The sequence below is a fragment of the Hetaerina americana genome, unplaced genomic scaffold, assembly GCF_022747635.1.
Source record: "Hetaerina americana unplaced genomic scaffold, ioHetAmer1.1.p SCAF_4, whole genome shotgun sequence".
In the NCBI taxonomy this organism is placed as follows: Eukaryota; Metazoa; Arthropoda; class Insecta; order Odonata; family Calopterygidae; genus Hetaerina; species Hetaerina americana.
The window spans coordinates 51,846,452-51,863,955 of NW_027286985.1; the positions used below are offsets into that span (position 1 = coordinate 51,846,452).

Consider the following 17,504-nt stretch of genomic DNA (forward strand, 5'->3'; position numbering starts at 1 on the left):
TTTACCTTGTAATGCACATTAGCGGATGACTCGGTTAAAAGTTACTGTCGCGGCATCTCCATTGTTTCTTTGAATTAGATAACACGATAAATATTTTACAGTGCTGTTTGGGGTGAATTGTTTACGGAAACTCTTGTTATCACCTAAGCGGTTCCCTGTCTCAGGGGATATCTTAGGTTAGGAGGTCTTCTCGTTTTCTTGGTAGTTTAGACGAGTAAACACCGTCTTCAAAACCCCCCGCCTCTGAGCCAGTCGTCGTCTGCAGTATATCTTGTGACGTCTTGAATGTGCTCATGCGGTCGAATCGGTTTGCTTGAGTGCTTCGGGGTGGCTTGTTCAGGGTTAGAGCTCTGTTATCGACGCGGCCACGTATGTTTGGAGGTCGCAAGAACGGTGAAGCCTGTGTCCTGTCTGGGAACGTATTGACTTACGGTTTACTTCAGTCGCGAGTTGGATGGGAATTATGGAAGAATTTGATTGTATTGTAAAAAATTGTGCCAAATCTAGTCGATGGTTCCCGCATTTTCCTTTGCCTTCATGCCATGACAAAGAATGGAATATATTTTTAAAAAAAATGTGTGTATTATTATTTTTTAAATGTCGATTATATTTGACGAAAAGGACAGTCTAGGACACTGTGGAAATGAATGGATAGAATATGCGTTGATATATACTCGTAATTATGTATAGACCGAAGGATAATTTTGACATTTCAATGCATGTAGGAGGTCTAATTTACCAGCTTGGGGGAAAGAGGAGTACTTTCATATTATAACAGGTTTACGACCTTCGTTAAACGATATTTCCATACACGAGAAATTTCCATCGGGGAAAAATTTTCGCTTGTCGAGATGTCTCTAATATTTCTTTTCTTTATTCATTCCAAATAACATGAAATCCCGCTTTTAAATGGGATCAATATCCCTTAAACCGAAAGGAAATGGAGGAAGGTGAAAGGAAAAGTTGCGCATCCTTGTATGTTTTAGTTAGTTGGCGCGGTTAGCTTTAAAAGGGGGTGAGAGCGTGGTTGAGTGACGCTCAGGAGTGTTTTTCGAGGGTTAGCAGAGCGGCGTCTGGAGGGTAGGAAGGATAGAAGGGGGGCAGGAGGCTGCGGAAGGGTCGGAGACTAGAGTGAGTCAGATGGGTAAGGGAGGGGCGAAACACCAGGGGGTGTGGGAGTTGGAGGGAGTTCGGAGATTACACCGGAGACGTGGGAAGGGGGAGAGCCTTTGGTTCTATATTTGTCGTTGGTCCTCCCCATCGTCGGCATTCAAACCTCTTCTTCGGAAGGATCGGCCCCGGGGTTGGAAGAGGCGGGCCCTCCCCTCCGCAGCTCTCGTCTTCTTCGACCGCGAGGTACGCTGAGCTTCCACTCACTCCCCAGAGCAATGACACGGGTTTTTACCCTCTCGTAAATGCGGGGACATATTGCCGTCCGTTGTCGGCCAAATATCTTTCAGTGCGCCTTAGCGAGCCTGAATGGTCGTGACTTTTTCCATCGGGTTTAAATAGTTGCGGAGGATGTTTCAGTAAGAGAGCCAGGGCCGAACGTTTCACTCGCCGCTTATGCAAGAGCTCACGAAGATTTTAAATGCTAACTGGCTTGCCAAAAGAGCAGGGATGGTTATTCACCGTATTTCTTCCAGTGGTCATTTAAAATATTAATGAGTGGGAAGATTTTCATGGACTGTTCAGCGTAATTTTAGGAAGTTACAAACATCTCTTCACTCAATCAAGGGCAGTTTGTGTCTGTGCACCTTATTTTCTAACCAGTAATCCGATCATAGTTAATCCATGAATGGGTACATGCTAGAATCGAATTAAAATACATATTAGTTTATAAAACTTTTGGAATCCGAGTCCACATCAAGCTTCTTTCTCGTGGAAGACGTTTTTACCAGAAATCCTCTTCATCGATACGTGTTGCCGTTTTTTTCAATTTACTGTGAGAAAGGGGGATTTCACTTTCACGTTTTATATTCCATATTCATTATTTCTTTAAAAGCTAGGACAAATGTAAAAAAATAGTAATAAATCTTGCTTTGAGAGAAATATTCTTTTATTGTAAATGGCCATCACGTCTCCGAAAAACAAAGAAGAAAACACTGGAGCGGCGTTCAAAGGCGATGGGGTTTCAATGAGATTTCTTTTTATTTCTTATTCCATTTTATCATAAGAGCGAAGGTTAGACCATATTGATGGACGGTACGGCTGTCGATGATGCAAGATTGTTATTTACTCCTGAAAACAACGTCGTGGTTTTAACCGTCGCATGCCACAAGGAAATCCAAAAGGTAAAACTTCATTAGTTAGACACGGACGGAAACAGTTTCCTTAATCTCTCCCTCTGATCCGCCTTGAAAACCACTGCCGTTCCAGAGGCTTCCTTTAAATGAAAACAATCGTGTGGTTATGTCATCATTGTTAGGCTTACCCGAAATGAATGAGAAAAAATGCATAATATTTACTCAGACGATCTTAGGCACAGGGAACGGCTACATTTGTGACTATTGTTGTGATATTTTACGATACATTCTTTAAAATATTTTCACGCAGGTGCATATCTAATCCAATGCTATTCTGAATACTTCTACGACGGTAACTGATGAAAGCTTCAATATACTTTCAATTTAGCAATAATATTCAAAATCTAGTTGCGTTGGGTGTTGCGTGCTGGTGACAGCGGTTTCGCCACCTGTCCTGATGGCCTCTTCAGTTCGAGGCGGTGTACGTTGTATTTTAGCGATATATGTATATCGTTTGATGGCAGATTTTGAACTCTCTGATTTACTGTTCCTTGGGTCTGTCTTTCCTCAAGCGCTCTGATTGGCCGTTCCTGGATGAAGTAGACACGCCCCTTCACTGATGAGTCTGAGAAAATAATCATGCTTCGCCAATATTCTTGTCTTGTCGAATTCATATTAAAGCCTTGGTCCAGACCACACATGCTCGCCAATCGCCTAGAAGTGGATATTTGTTCATTTGCCGTGACCCTCTGATGTTCCTTAATGCTGCCCTTAATTTCTCTCCTTATTTGGCCGCTCTAGGATTGCATTTGATAAAAAGTAATATTTTTTGTACCCGAGATGGGTAATCTAGTCCTTATGTTCCTGGATGACGTCGCCGATGTTCTTCGTTGTGGATGTTACCACATTGTGTTTTTCAAGCAGATTTGCTTCTTTTCTCCACCGTTCTCACACACACACACACGCATAAATATAATCTTTTTAAGTTCATTCTGTTTTGAATGCATACTCCGATTTTCATTCCTCCTTCTTTTAAAGTTGCAGAGCAACAGACTTCAGACTCGCATGTAGCAGGTGGTCAGGAATGTTAAGGAATTTCTTGAAACGCCTATAAATGGACGAGAGGTTTTTTTATTATTGTGCGGTTACTCAGTTAAGGCACTTGAAATGAACGAAATCGGATTACCTCCAAAATAATGGCGCCCATTTATTTTAACTTTGAAAGTTAATCTCTGGGATTAAATGGCACATCGTCCCAGATTAATAGTATTCTGACCGTGGAAGGTTATCCCGCTTTTCTTCATGTGTGATTCAAAGCATATCCAGGCGTCACCTTTGCTCTCCCCTCCGCCCATACATCCTTCATCTCGTCCTTCCCTTCGAGCCAGAATGTTGGCATTCCCTCAGTTCACCCCTCCATACCTTCATCCCCATCTATTCTTCTCCTTTGGGAAGAAGGGCACTTGGAAGGGGAAGGTTAGCGATGGATAATTCACGCTACACGTGCTGCTTTCCTTAACACCCAGCATCACTCGTCCCTGCCGTGGTAGGGAGCTAATTGTAGGCATCGAAGGAAGTTTTAAGACCGGGAGGGCTTGAGGGAAATGGTTTAGGGGGACTAAAGCGGGCAGGCGTCGAATTCCAGCGTCGGAAGATTTCACTTTTGGGCGCCTGAAATTAATTCTCATTAGACATGCCGCTGTCGTGTCGTGCCCTCGCCAGGATGTGATTTTTTTTGCCGCGGTGACTTGCGCACCCGCCGCTTTTAAGTGTGGCGCTGGCATTTTCCGCGGGCATCCCTTTTGTAAAAGATAAATGACCGGTGGCGTGAATGCTTGATGAAATTGGCAGTGCCAGCAGTGAAATGGCAGGGATCGAGGGAGGAGACGACGGTAACAGATACGCCGAGCTGACTTGCAACCCAGCTTGTTAGCAGTTGAGGCTGCCTTCCCTGAATAATGGATTTTACTTTGGCATTAAACTCTTACCATCATCACGAAGGAATTCCGCGATAGGGAGCAAGCTTCGATTTTCCTGCAGTCCATGGAAGGGTTTCATGGTGGGTAATTCTCAAGAGCTAGTTTTTTTTGTAACTTGTTGATATATTTGGATGCTTTTTGCTTAAGTCATGCTTATTGAGCAGAAACTATAAGTCAAATTGAACACATAATACTTTCAAGAAATTCATTTCCAGAAATAACCTAAGCCTAATCTTAGATAAGCTCTTGTGATTCATGGGATAGAATAATTTTACGATGATTAAATTGTTCGGCAACCACCGAGAATTCGATCCAATGGAGTCAGATTCAGTGAAGAACAGAGCATATGATTAATTTTCTAATACATCTCATATGTATAAATGAATAACAAGTGTATGCCCACAATAAAACTAAAGTACTAAACTGTGTGTGTGTGTGTATATATATATATATGTATATATATATATACACACACATACATATAAACATAATTTATGCGTTGACATGCATTAAAACATAATAATACAAGTACGAGTACTCGTACATACAAATACAAGTACTCGTATTTCCTATTTTCCCCAAAGTGTTTACTTATCAAATTGTTTTCCAAACAAAGAGAGCCAAAATATTTCGTTGACCTGAGCTATTCGTCTCTTTGAATAGATGTTTAAATTTTCACGAGGTTAGGAAATCGATAATCGCAAGTTTTCTGAATCTTCTTAATTTCGGAGAAATTAATTTCACCCATCTGATTGCTTGTCGACTAAATTGTATGGCAAGAAAATTCGTCGGTTCACAGTATTTGGCTACCAGACGAAAAATTGATGTCGTTTCGACATTTGAAACGACTCGACCCGTGCAGGCTTTAATTGCTAAATTTGAGGTGATCGTTAAATTTGTCCAGTGCCGGAAAGGTTAGAGGAAGTAGACCTTAGTTCAGTGAAATTAGAATAAGATGGAGGGGAGGCATTAAAATTTTTTTTTATTTGGTCACGCTTGGCCACTTCAGGGCGTTTCCTTCGAGTCATGCATGACTGTGCTCATGAGTGACGTACAAACGTCGAAGCAATTTCTCAGGCACACGCAGCATATAATCGGCGTGTATTTATGCATTTTACGTCTGCAGAGATGAATAAGTGCAGTTACAACAAGTAACGTCAAATTGGTTGTTATTTTTCGGAAAAATTTTCCAAATTTATTTCCGAACTTTTCAAACGTTCTTTATCTTAAAGGATTTTGTGTTTTAAAACGATAATAATATTATTTTAATTATTTAGGAGGCAGTCAATTTTGACTTAAAGTAGTATGCATATATTAGGTTAATTAGGATTGATATTCATATGAATTAAGTATTTTTGGTGATCCAGAGTATCTGGCGCTATCCGGCTCGGTGAAATAGCACACAGTGCGTGCGATTAATAGTAATCTGCCGTTGATGCTGGCTCAAAGAAATCGTACCCATATCTTTCTTTCCGATCCGATGTAAATGCCAATACCACATGAACCAGTTGATGCCTAAAAGGTCTTCCGCTGAAACTGATTCAGTCCAAATGCCAATAGCACATCAAGCATTTGACGACTGAACTTCCATGAATGTGGATAACGTTGCCACTCCTGAAATTCCAAATAACTTCAGTCACGATTTTCCTGAGTAGGTTGAAAATTTTCCCTGCTAAGAAATTGCGATTCACACAGTTAAAAGAAACATTTTTTAGGACCGAGTATTTGTAAAAAATATCAGTATTTTGCATATTAAAAGCCTGGAAGAAATATTGTTCAAAGTTTTCTCCTGTGAAGAGAACACATCGGGAAGTTATTATATTGCATCTCTGTTACAGTATACTGAAAAAATGTAATATTTTGATGATACCTTAATGTTTTTGGAGCAACGTTTCAATGAAAACATTACTCTCCGATGGCAATTGAAATTCTGGGTTTTGTTTATATTTCGTTCCGTTTCCCCTCCCATCCACCGTGTCTCCCGCCGTGTCCCATCCCAACGCGTATCCACCCACGCCTTCTGGTCGCTTGGAAAGAATATCTATCTCCCTTCCTTCTTGGCCTGGACCACCGGAAGGCCAAACAAAAGATTGCGTCCCTATCTCCTTCGCCCTTCTTATTCACATACACTCAAACACCCACACACACACACACACACACACATGCATACAGAGATATAGTGTGTATGTGAATATTTGTGTGCGTGTTTATATATTTATGTGTATATGTATATGTGTATATATATATACATATGTATATATATATATACATGTGTATATGTATATATATACATATATACATGTGTATATGTGTATATATATATATATATATATATATATATATATATATACATATATGCATATACACATAAATATATAAACACGCACACAAATATTCACATACACACTATATCTCTGTATGCATGTGTGTGTGTGTGTGTTTGTGTGGGTGTTTGAGTGTATGTGAATAAGAAGGGCGAAGGAGATAGGGTATATACATATATATATATATATATATATATATATATATATATATATATATATATATATGTATGTATGTGTGTGTGTGTGTTTATATACATAAATTTAGAAAGGAAAACGAACGAGGGAGTGTTAGGCATAGTTGGGGAGGAGAGGGGTTTGTTGGTAGAAATCCAAAGGTAGCGAGAAAGATGGATACAGATGAATTTTTTAATAGACGGGGAGAACGTTAGGTAGGCGAGGAAGGAGTAGGAATGGTATGGGTATGTTGGACAGCATGAAGGGAGGAAGGAAGTTTGCAGAATTTAAGAATGGTTTATTGTTTATATATATATATATATATATATATATATATATATATATATATATATATATATATATATATATATATACACACACACACACACACACATACCTAAACACCCACACACACTCATATACACGACGAGTATACGCAGCACCGTTCAACTTCCTCTAAGGCGTATCGTAGTTTTTTTTCTCGGGATCGCGGCTCGTTATCGTCTTGGCTGTCGTTCGCTTCTCTTTCCGTCCTCCATCTCCACCAAGATATTTTCCCTCCGTCCTATTACACCTGTGAACTTCAATTTCTTTTTTCCACGAGGTACGTCGTAACTCCGGCACTTCGTCCGGAAGAAAGATATGCGACAGTCTTCCAAGAGGGCTCCACTCAACGTCTCCCTCTGCCCATTGTGGCGGAACCACGACGCTGGAATCCCGATGTCCCTCTCTCTCCTCTGATGAGGATCTCCATCTCATTCCGTTCGCCGGGCGCACGAGGATAAAGGATGCCGACCGATCAAATTCCGAGCGCACCTTCGAGAGGGCATCGTAACTCAAAAGGAGGCGTTCATTGCTCTTCCTGGGAAGGCAGTGTTTATAGAGAGGAAGGGAGCTGCTAAATCGAGCGCAGACATTTCTGCTTTTTTATTTCGCGAAGGATGCTTAGGTGCATATAATTTGGTTTGCGTTTAGTCATCTGCAGTCTTCTTTCAATCAAGGGAGTAAACCTAGATGCTCAGGATTGCGTTGCGCATTGCAATAATTATTTCATGTATTATTTCAAATAAGTGGCCTTAGCTACTTTTCATGTTTCCAATGCTGCTATTACAAAGGCCATAGGCTGTTACGTTCAAATGTGAACATGGAAATGTATCCTCATGCAGCATAAATGAAGTCAATTACTTAAAACTGTAGATAGAGTAATTATTATTGAATTGTAACGTCGATGATTATGATTATTTTTCTTCATTGTTTCTATGTATGCGAAAATACGTTTAGGTGCGTAAAACAATTAGCGCCATGCAGAAGGGATCATAGATTGAATGTAATTATCAGTGTAGGGTGTGATTTACACGCAGCATTATTCCCTGCATAAATTTGCATCTAGTTATTTAGCACCTTTGCTGGACAGAGGACTCCAGAATCGATTATTGCTACACGGAATTATGCACGGAAATATAACATGTCCTAATGTATGCGAATAATTACTCACGCAGTATCACATGCAGGCTTATCCGTGTGCTGTGCACGATGGCTGTTGGTATGTGCAAAATTATACACGTTGATATTCACGGCCTAAATCTGATTTAGGTGTTAATTTTGTCCGTGTTAAATAGCCTCAAGGATATCCTCTTACAATGAATTTTTTAATCTACTGCAGTAGAGCCAAAAAATATTCATAATTTTAATGGCTGTGCAGTTAGGTAAACATAAATCAAATGACTACTTGGTCTCTTAAATTCACTTAGTGCGTAGCCTTGTATCGTGAGACATCATTATTATATTAATTAATTTCAGGATTATGTTTTACATATTCTTCTCTTAATCGTTAATATCGCGTTCATCCTAGCGTAATTTGTTCATCCACTTCTCGACATCCTCTGCTTTGAGATTATCAGTTGCAAATTTCTCTCGTTTGCTTTTCTTTCATTTTCCACCGCCACAGGGCGTTCTTTTCTTTTTGACGATGCTTTCCACTCGTCTGAAATCAGCTCCACCTTTCTTGTCTTCTTCCCATGGCTCATCTTCCCCTACCCGTCCCTCCCCTAAGGCCTTCACCCATTTTTCCGGTCTCCTATTCTCTGCGGGATTGAAACGTCCACCTTTTCGTCGAGATTGCTCGCCAAAGGAGAGGAGGGGGCGACACATTCGGGTGATATTGTCTGTCTTTTGTACGACGGAAATAATTTTCGCTCCCTCCTACGCCCTTTGTCGAGTTTGGGATTGGGCAGGATGAGGAAAGGATAGTCGGGAGGTTGAGAGAGAAAGAGGTAGAAATTCCTCCAAGAAATTTTGATGCCTGGTGATGAAAGGCCGCTCGCTCGTTAGGTCCTTACACGGTGTCCATCATGGATGCCCTCCCGCGAAATTCATGTTTTAAGAGTCGCGTCGCCTTTTACGCTACTTTTTCGTCGTCATGACTGGAAATAGAAGAGGTTCGGCGAGAGTGAGAGCGATCAAAATTTTCGCTAATGTTTTCTCTTTAGCTGAAATTAACGTCCATGAAACGTCATTTGAAACATAAAATGGTTCCTCTTCGATCCCGAATTTTCTTGTTACGCATTCAATGCCGCAAAATAACTCAATATTTATTATCCATTAAATGTCGCCATAAAGAAATATCTCTCTTTCTTAGCATTAATTCTTTAGAAAAATAGAACGACGCATCATTTTACTGCGTCCATCCAACAGTGTATACTATATTCAGTGTCGTGTTATTTCATTATCGAAATTTCCTTCTATCCGCGTTGCCTGGCGTCGGACCGCTATAATTTTGCCTCGCTAGATTTAAGTATTATCTCCACTTCATGAGCCAGCTTTTTTAGGAAATGATTGACCCCTTCCCCCCTTTCGGCTATGTGAAGTTTCCGAAGGGATTAAGTAGATAGGGATGTATGCAACTTTCACAAAGGTTTTCATTTTCGCACCATATTCACTAAGGTCGTAGCGTGGCACTCTGCGGCTGGTAATTTTTTTTCGCGTTTCGACGCCGACCCCCGTATTCTCGCGAAGCTTTCCCATCTTCCTTCACGTTCTCTCCAAAGGCGCTTCTATTTTCGTCTCCCTCTCCGTGTGCCAGTTTGCAGAGGGGTGTAAATAAACGAAGCAAGGAAATGTTAGTCTAGCGAGGCGTAAGGCCCACGGGAACACTTTTGCACCGTATAGCATTGTCTCCCAGTGGGTCACTTTGGTCCCAATAACTTCTCAAGGAGCAAATAATTCTATTTTTTTAATGCTTGGTTTTTAGGATTGTACGCACTTGATGCGGAGGAAGAGTAGCTAGCTCTCTTTGCGTCAATATTTTCAATTTTGAGAGATGGCACACTGGTGGCATGATTATTACAATTGGGTAGTCATATCGGAAGAAAAAACCTCAATTTCATTCGAAAATTCCACATCGTTGGGAAAAATGGTGTCAACGATAACAAATATAAACGAAGGCCAAACATGTGGCGGAAGTTTGAAGTTTACGAAGCTCCTCCCAGAGTACGTAGCAATCGAGTTGAAGCCGTGTCCCTCGGGGTCTTTAGAATGGACGATGATAAAAGGGAGTATCAATTAGTGATCAGCTGGCGATTTGGATTAATTACTGATTTATTTGTAATATGTTATTCATTGTATTAACATTAATCATCTGTCTTCACCTGAAATATTCCATTCCTTGGCACCTCTTTGCCTGAAATTTTCTTGTGCGGTAACTTTTACAATAGTAAAGGAAACTGCGTCAGGCATAATGTGGTGGAAGTCTTTTATTAGGATGATAAGTGTTTGAAAAAGCACTGCTGCTCCACTTCTCTCTATGTACGATCTAGGTTTCGTTATAAAGTTACATCTACAGTTGAATGCCATTAAGGCCAAAAAATGGATGTATTTTCGACGCACTCCCCTCCAACTCCTGCTCCTTCCCTTCCCAGACCTAAGCCCCCCTACCAGTGTTAATATATGTCTGAGGCTGGTTTTCATGCATTCGTCTGATGAAACGTGATACAAAGTATTTGAAAGAAAACAATTGATCAATAAATCTTTCTATTGAGTTTCTTTCAATGTTGTAACGAGTCCTTTTGAAAAAATTCTCACTATTCAATTACGAAATTACTTTAACCATTATTCACCGTTTTCTAAAGAAATTTTCAAATCATGTTGCAAAGTTGTGGTATTAATTCTCACGAGCTATGGAAGATTAGGATTTACAGGATGATCTATAGAATGCCTGTATGACCTAGCGAAATAGGAATTTTCTCGTGAATTTTTCTAATATATGCTGGCAATCTGAAGCTAAATCCTACCTATGCCCATGAGAAGAGGGACACGGTAAGAAACTGTTAACCGTTGATTACAATTGCATTAAATTAAAGTTTAGTAAAGTGTTACAGTATTCTCGCTTATATAAAACAATTAATATGCGTATTCTGAATTTTCGAGAAAGAAATTTAGCTACCAATATCCAAAATAAGGAAACGCTAAGATTGTTAGTAAATTATGTTGAGTGCTACAAAACGAATTCTTTTTAAAGGAAGATACAATTATATCAAGCGTCAAAGCTGGAGATTTAGGATAAAATCAGCTTAGCATGGAAGATCTGAAGGAAAAACTCACTTGTCTTTTTTCGAAGAAGGCCTAATTACTCCAGCGTTTGCGGATGGTACGGCTACGACGCCAAGGAAATCATAAAAAGGTATTTTAAAAATAATCTCAAGGGGTAGCATACTCTCCTAGTCGTGTTCAATTATCGCACCATTTCTTTTCCCTTTGTTATTACTGTACCGGGGCCATTTCCCCTGGGGATTATCCGTTCAGTCATGGCGGGCGACCGTAAAGGGTTGAGAGGAGTGTGCGCAAACCAATGCCGCCGAAGACCTGCTGGTTTCCCATCGCCGCCGCCGTCCCAGTCGTAATAACACGGAAATTGAATCGTCCCTCCATTTTCCATCCTCGGTGGGGAGTTCCCCTCACCTCTTCATACCCCCCTCATCTCTTCCACCGCCTCTCGACGCTCCCTCCCCTGCCGGGCGAGGGAGCGATGATTTCTCCTTTTGACGTGGGCCGCGCTTAAAAATGTCGATACGTCCCGACGTTTGCTCATCGGAGTGGGAGAGGAGAGAGAGAGAGAGAGAGAGGGAGGTGTGGAGGACAGGGGTGTGAGGCGATACTCTCCCACGGGCACACAATGAGTGATTGATGGGCATGGTGGACCCCTATCGGACACCCCTCCGCTTCCCTCCTCCCAATCCCCTAGGCTTGCTGGTGGTTTTCCTCGTCTCCCTCACACTCTCTCCATCTCTCGCCTTCGTTCTTGTCCCAATATTCCCGTTTTTCCCTACTAAAAAAAGAGGAAATATCATTTTCCAAAACTTTAAATCCCTCCTCAATCGTCCGTTCTCTCATCTCTGTACCCTTTCCATTCTTTCTCTTTATGCCTCCTCCCCCGGCTCCCATCTCGACTTTACGCTTCCGTTCGTCCCTCGCGTGGATTTGAATAAAAGAGATCGATGCCCCGTGAGTTGACGAAGGCGCTCGCGAGGAGGCTGTGATGGAAGTCGCTCCTGTTTTCCCGTGACGATTCGGCGAGCGGTAGTGTTTTATTTCCTCCTCTATGTGTTGATAGACTTCTGGCCATCAAGGGAAAGTCAGGGGGTTTTGTTGATGACATGATATGAGAGAGAGGGAGAAAGATCTAAAGAGGATTCTGGAGAGTATTGGGAATGGTGTGGGGAGAAGAATCGACAACAAAAACTAAACAGCCAAGCAAATGGCCTGTAGTAAAAGATAGACGGACTTCTAGATCCTTAAGTGAAACTAGGTCAGCACAGTCTGGAAAAGTTGGAAGCATGGTTTTTATCTGGGAAGGTTACCAGTAATGGAAGAATTCAGTTCAGACCCATGAATTCAACAGGATAGCACAAAAAATAGAGACGTCCCACCGGAAGAAATCTCTACCGGTATCACGCAAGTGTGAGGGGATATTTTTGCGCACAGGAGTTATGGATGGACGATTGGTGAGACGCGAACGGAAGCGGTGGAAATGTGTTGCCCCTGAAGCCATCTTAAAATCTGATGAATTAACCTAGTTTCCATTGCCGTACTAATTGTGAGCTTGATGATGAAATAGGTAAATTGAAATACCTATTTGATAAAAGTACATTTGCTAAAGGAAGAAGCATGAAAGAACCACTTTAAGAGGAATTTTGACATGAGAGATACACTTACGAATGATGAAATTCGTGAAATTATGGGATCATAAAACAATGAAGGTTGTATCATAGAGAGTATTGACGCCTGTGAGAAAATAGTCGCTCAAAATCATAAATTATGCTTATGGCAGGTCTAAGATCGCGTGAGTCCAGATGAAGACAAGGGTCAGAGACTGCTTGCATTGAACGGGGTATTTAGAGTTCGTTACGCAGTGATACCTTAATATTAGAGAAATGGTCGAAATGAAAATCTGTAAATAATTATGCGAAACATTTTCCTGATTATTTTGCGATTTGTTATTAATATATCGGCATTATTATAGCGGAAACTTTTTCAATGATGTATCTACAGGTTTTATACCGAAACATTTGATTTTTTAATACTTATTTCGATTTTTTCATGTGACGTTGCTATTGGAGCTATATGTTATGATTTTGGAAAAAACGGGACGAATAAATTCCGCCGTAAATTACAGGAGCTGTTTAGTTTATACGTCTAAATGTTTTCTGCCTCGTGCGGTAGGGCATCGGGTGTTTTCAAATTTTTGATTGCGGTACACTCATGTTTCCCATTTTGTAGAGATTAATCGTTTTTTACTCTAAGCCTTGGAAATGCATTGTAATTTTTCTGAGGATAAGAAAAAATATGCACAATGTGTATTTAAATGGTACATCAATGATGTATAGGCGTTTGCTAGGATCCATTATAGAAATGGAAATTCATCTCTCTAGAAAATAAGCTCCAACTTAATTATTTTAGTGGCTACTCATTTCAATGGCGTGCCATCCCATCTCCTACATGACAGATAAATAATGACTGGGTTGCACTTAATGGCTGAACTGAGCAGATTATATCAAAACTCTTGTCAGTAGAGTTTTACCCATTTCGGGCAGCTGCACTGGGCATAATCCGAACGATGAAGTGTTTGTGTGCGTACTAGTTCAAAGAGCGTTGAATTATATATCTCTCTTTGTCGCTATCATTTGAAAGTTTAAGCCGAATTTTATATCTGTTGCCGAGATATTCGTGCGAAAAGGAATGACGTACAGGCATGAACCTCGTACCTATCGATTCTATTTATCATGCCCTTGGATTTTTCGCACCTCTTTTTACATCGGCTGTTAACACTGAACGGACGTATGTATACATTGGTCAGAGAAATTGGAAGAAGGGCCATTATAGTAATTATTATTGGAAGCTGCTGAGGATTGTTTACGTGGGAAAGGAATAATTGGGCGAGGGTAAAATTTTCGTATGCTTTTCCCCAGTAAACGCCCTGTTTTTCCGGAAATCGAATGCTGAATACTGACGTGGGAATCCGGAAAAACAGCAGCAACTAAGTTTGCGTATTTTAATTATTTATTTATATAACGACTTTATTGGGGCGAGATTGAGACTGCAAGGTCCCTTTTTCCACCTAACCCCGGCATATTACATTAAAGGCAATTACAAACACCAAATGGAAGTACTTATCGCGACATGAAACCATCCATTGCACATTAATTTAACGCTCGCCACTACACTTTGCGATTTGCGTGAACAATTCAGTCTTTTGGTGAAAATTTAAGATAACTCAAGTATTGGAGTGCATGTTCGATATTTACCATGCTCCCGGGCGTACCTGGAAATTTCACTGTTTCCATTTAGACGGCCCACTTTTAATGCGGGTCGTTCAAAGGAGGGGGGGGGGACGGGCAGGAGCATGAAATCCTTCCCTCACGCTGTTGAAGGGCGGGAGAAGGTTATCGCAATGGAAATACTTCGTTTTCTGAGGGATTTTTGTTTTGTGCGTGTGTGTGTGTGTTCCCATGGAAATCGCGAGAGATCTGAGAGCGTCGAATCGAGGTGGTCCGCCCTCCTCTGTGCGTTAAGCCCTCCACTGTCAGAAATCCTCTTCAAATCGGGAGGAGTTTGTCCACTCTCCGACTCTGGGGTTCAGCGGCGACAAGGGCCCTTTGAAATTCGAGGCGCCGGTCGGCGAGCGAGCGTGATCAGAGCGTGGAAAGAAAAGAAAAGGGTACGCAACTTCACGGGAAGAATCTCGGCGAAGGAGGCGCACGAGTAAGAAGAAAACTGGGAAAATTCCGAAGGCACAAAAAAAAAGAGACGAAAAAGAGAGGCACGATGTTGGGATGTTGTGGAACGGGCGGAACTGAAGTGGACAAAGGGGATCGCGCAACAGATGCTCAAAATTCCTCACTCCGACGATCCGATGAGAGTGTTTGAAATCACGATACGGGCACTCCACATCACACCTATTCATGCGCGTGAAGAGGGGGAGCGGGGGACGAGATAGACGGCCGCGTTGAAGTTGGCAGTTAACCCTCGATTTGCCCCTACTTCGATTCCAGTAAGGCACTGCCGTGTGCCAGTCAGCATGGGGCCATTCTCTTTCAAGTCTACCCACCCCTCTCTCTTGCGATCATCCGAGGTGAAGCGGAAAATTACACGGGGGGGGGAAGAAGACGATCTCTAGTCCCTTCCATCTCTTTTCGAACCCTTGAGCCGAAAATAAATAATCCCTTCCCTGCTTCTCCTTCTCTTTTCGTCAAATCGAAGTTCCATTTCGTTAGCGTATCATTTGATGGGGTGGTGGGGGTGTTGAGAATCGCTATTTCCTCTCCACTTCGGAACGAAAAGCAATTAGGTATTCAATTTGCTTTTATTTTGAGTTTTAATTCCTTGTTTCTATAAAAGTTTGAGTTTAAAATAATATTTTCTTAATGAAAGGTGGGCAGTGTTGGATTTGCGTACTATGGTGTCTTAACTCTTCTGGGTGAATTAAAATATTTCATGTCGATTATTTATTAGCATTGGTAACCAGAAGCGGATCTGAATGTAATTTTATTTCCGCTCGCTAATAATTGGTCGACTAATTGAAATTCTCTGGCGAGTAATGAATCGTTAATGGTTTATTGAGTTTAAAAGGACGATTTCGAAAAACTGCAGTGGTTTTTAGTAATTAGATACATGATGTTCAATGCAAGGAAAAATCGTGAGATATTCTCCGAACGAATTAGTTTTCCTGGTGAAGATGAATATTTTGTCGTAAACAAAGAGTAATTTTGTAAATATATGCACATTTCTACAGCCCCTATATATAATAGAAGTAGTCGTAGTAATACATAAATCAATATTGAAATAATTTAATTCTAGTCTCTGCAGTTGGAAGCTTGAAATTTATCATGAACTAGTTATGTCCTGGGATTCATGATAATTCATCACTCTCGGAGAGTGATCGCGCAGGTATCGCGATATACGTCTCTTTGTGATGATTTTCTTGTGGGCTCCGAATGAATTATCAATTAAAGTCTCCCATTAATTAGCATGACACACTATTCTCGTGTGTTCAATTTAGGAAGACAGTTTCCACTCCTAGCCGGGCAGCGCCTGAATCTATTTTTCCTTTATTTTCCTTTCAATGACGATGTGGATTTATGAGCAACCGATAATACTCCCTGTCCGTTAATCTCGTGGCCATTAGTGGATAGAGAGAGCATTTACTTCGCGCATGTTTTCACGCCGCGCCACCTTTGACGCTCAATGAGAGGGTAAGAGAGGGACAAAGGACTCTGGCATCCGTCGGGAAGTGGAGAGCGTAATTCTCCCGCGATACTTTAATAGCTTATCTCCGACAGGAAATCGATTTCTGGAAAAAAAGGCCAGACGTTCGGCCGCCCTATCGAGAAGACTATCATCGGGATCAATTTTCTCTCCCTCGTTTCCATCTCTCGGTTTTCCATTATTATTTATCGTGGGACCCCCGTAGGCGTGAAAAGCACCCCGCCCCTCCTCGGTCGGCAGCGGCGGGGAGGTAAAGGCAGCGTGAGGGGCTGACGCGAGACGCACGGCTTTTATGGGGGTCCGGTATTTTCCTTATTTTGTCGTAATCCTTAAACTGGTGAGAGGCTGTATGGGGGCACTTCGAGTAAAAGCTTTGCGGGCATTAAAATGAGGATAGAGGCGTGGGTAAGAATCAGAATTAAATATACGTGTATTATCATTGGAGCTCAGGGAATCGTAACAGTTAGACTCAAATGGAACGTTTATCTTCCTTTCTCGGACAAATGATGCCGTATTATGAAGCGCAATGGAATTCAGTCAATAATAATAATAATAGTATTCACCATAAAAACAGAAAATTAAGCATTTAGGGCCATGAAAGTCATAAATAATTTGTGTCTAAATGTACCAGGATTGAACCAATTATTCGTAAACAGTTTTCATAATATCTTACATAAATGTGTGTAAGTTTTCATACACATAGGATTGAGTAATGGACATCAGCAAAATACACCAATAAGTCAATAGTAGTGCAGTTGTTCTGTTAATGATAATAGATTAAAATGCTTTCTTTTACATAGTTATAGAGATTATAAGCAATATATCGTATATATATATATATATATATATATATATATATATATATATATATATATATATATATATATATATAATATTGTTCCTTCTTTTCCTAGATGAAGGTGGTTTGGCACGGAAATTTGGAATACGTGTGAGTTTCGTTTATGTGTTTTTGTTCGCTAGCGCTATCTCGCTTCTTCGTTTGTATTATTTTTTACATCCGC

General features: G+C 40.9%; 1 protein-coding gene across 2 annotated transcripts in view; it reads left to right on the forward strand.

Annotated features, from left to right (window-relative positions):
• LOC139691814 (matrix metalloproteinase-2-like) overlaps positions 1-17,504 on the forward strand; it is a 595,651-nt gene that overhangs the window by 84,547 nt on the left and 493,600 nt on the right. The window lies entirely within an intron of this gene.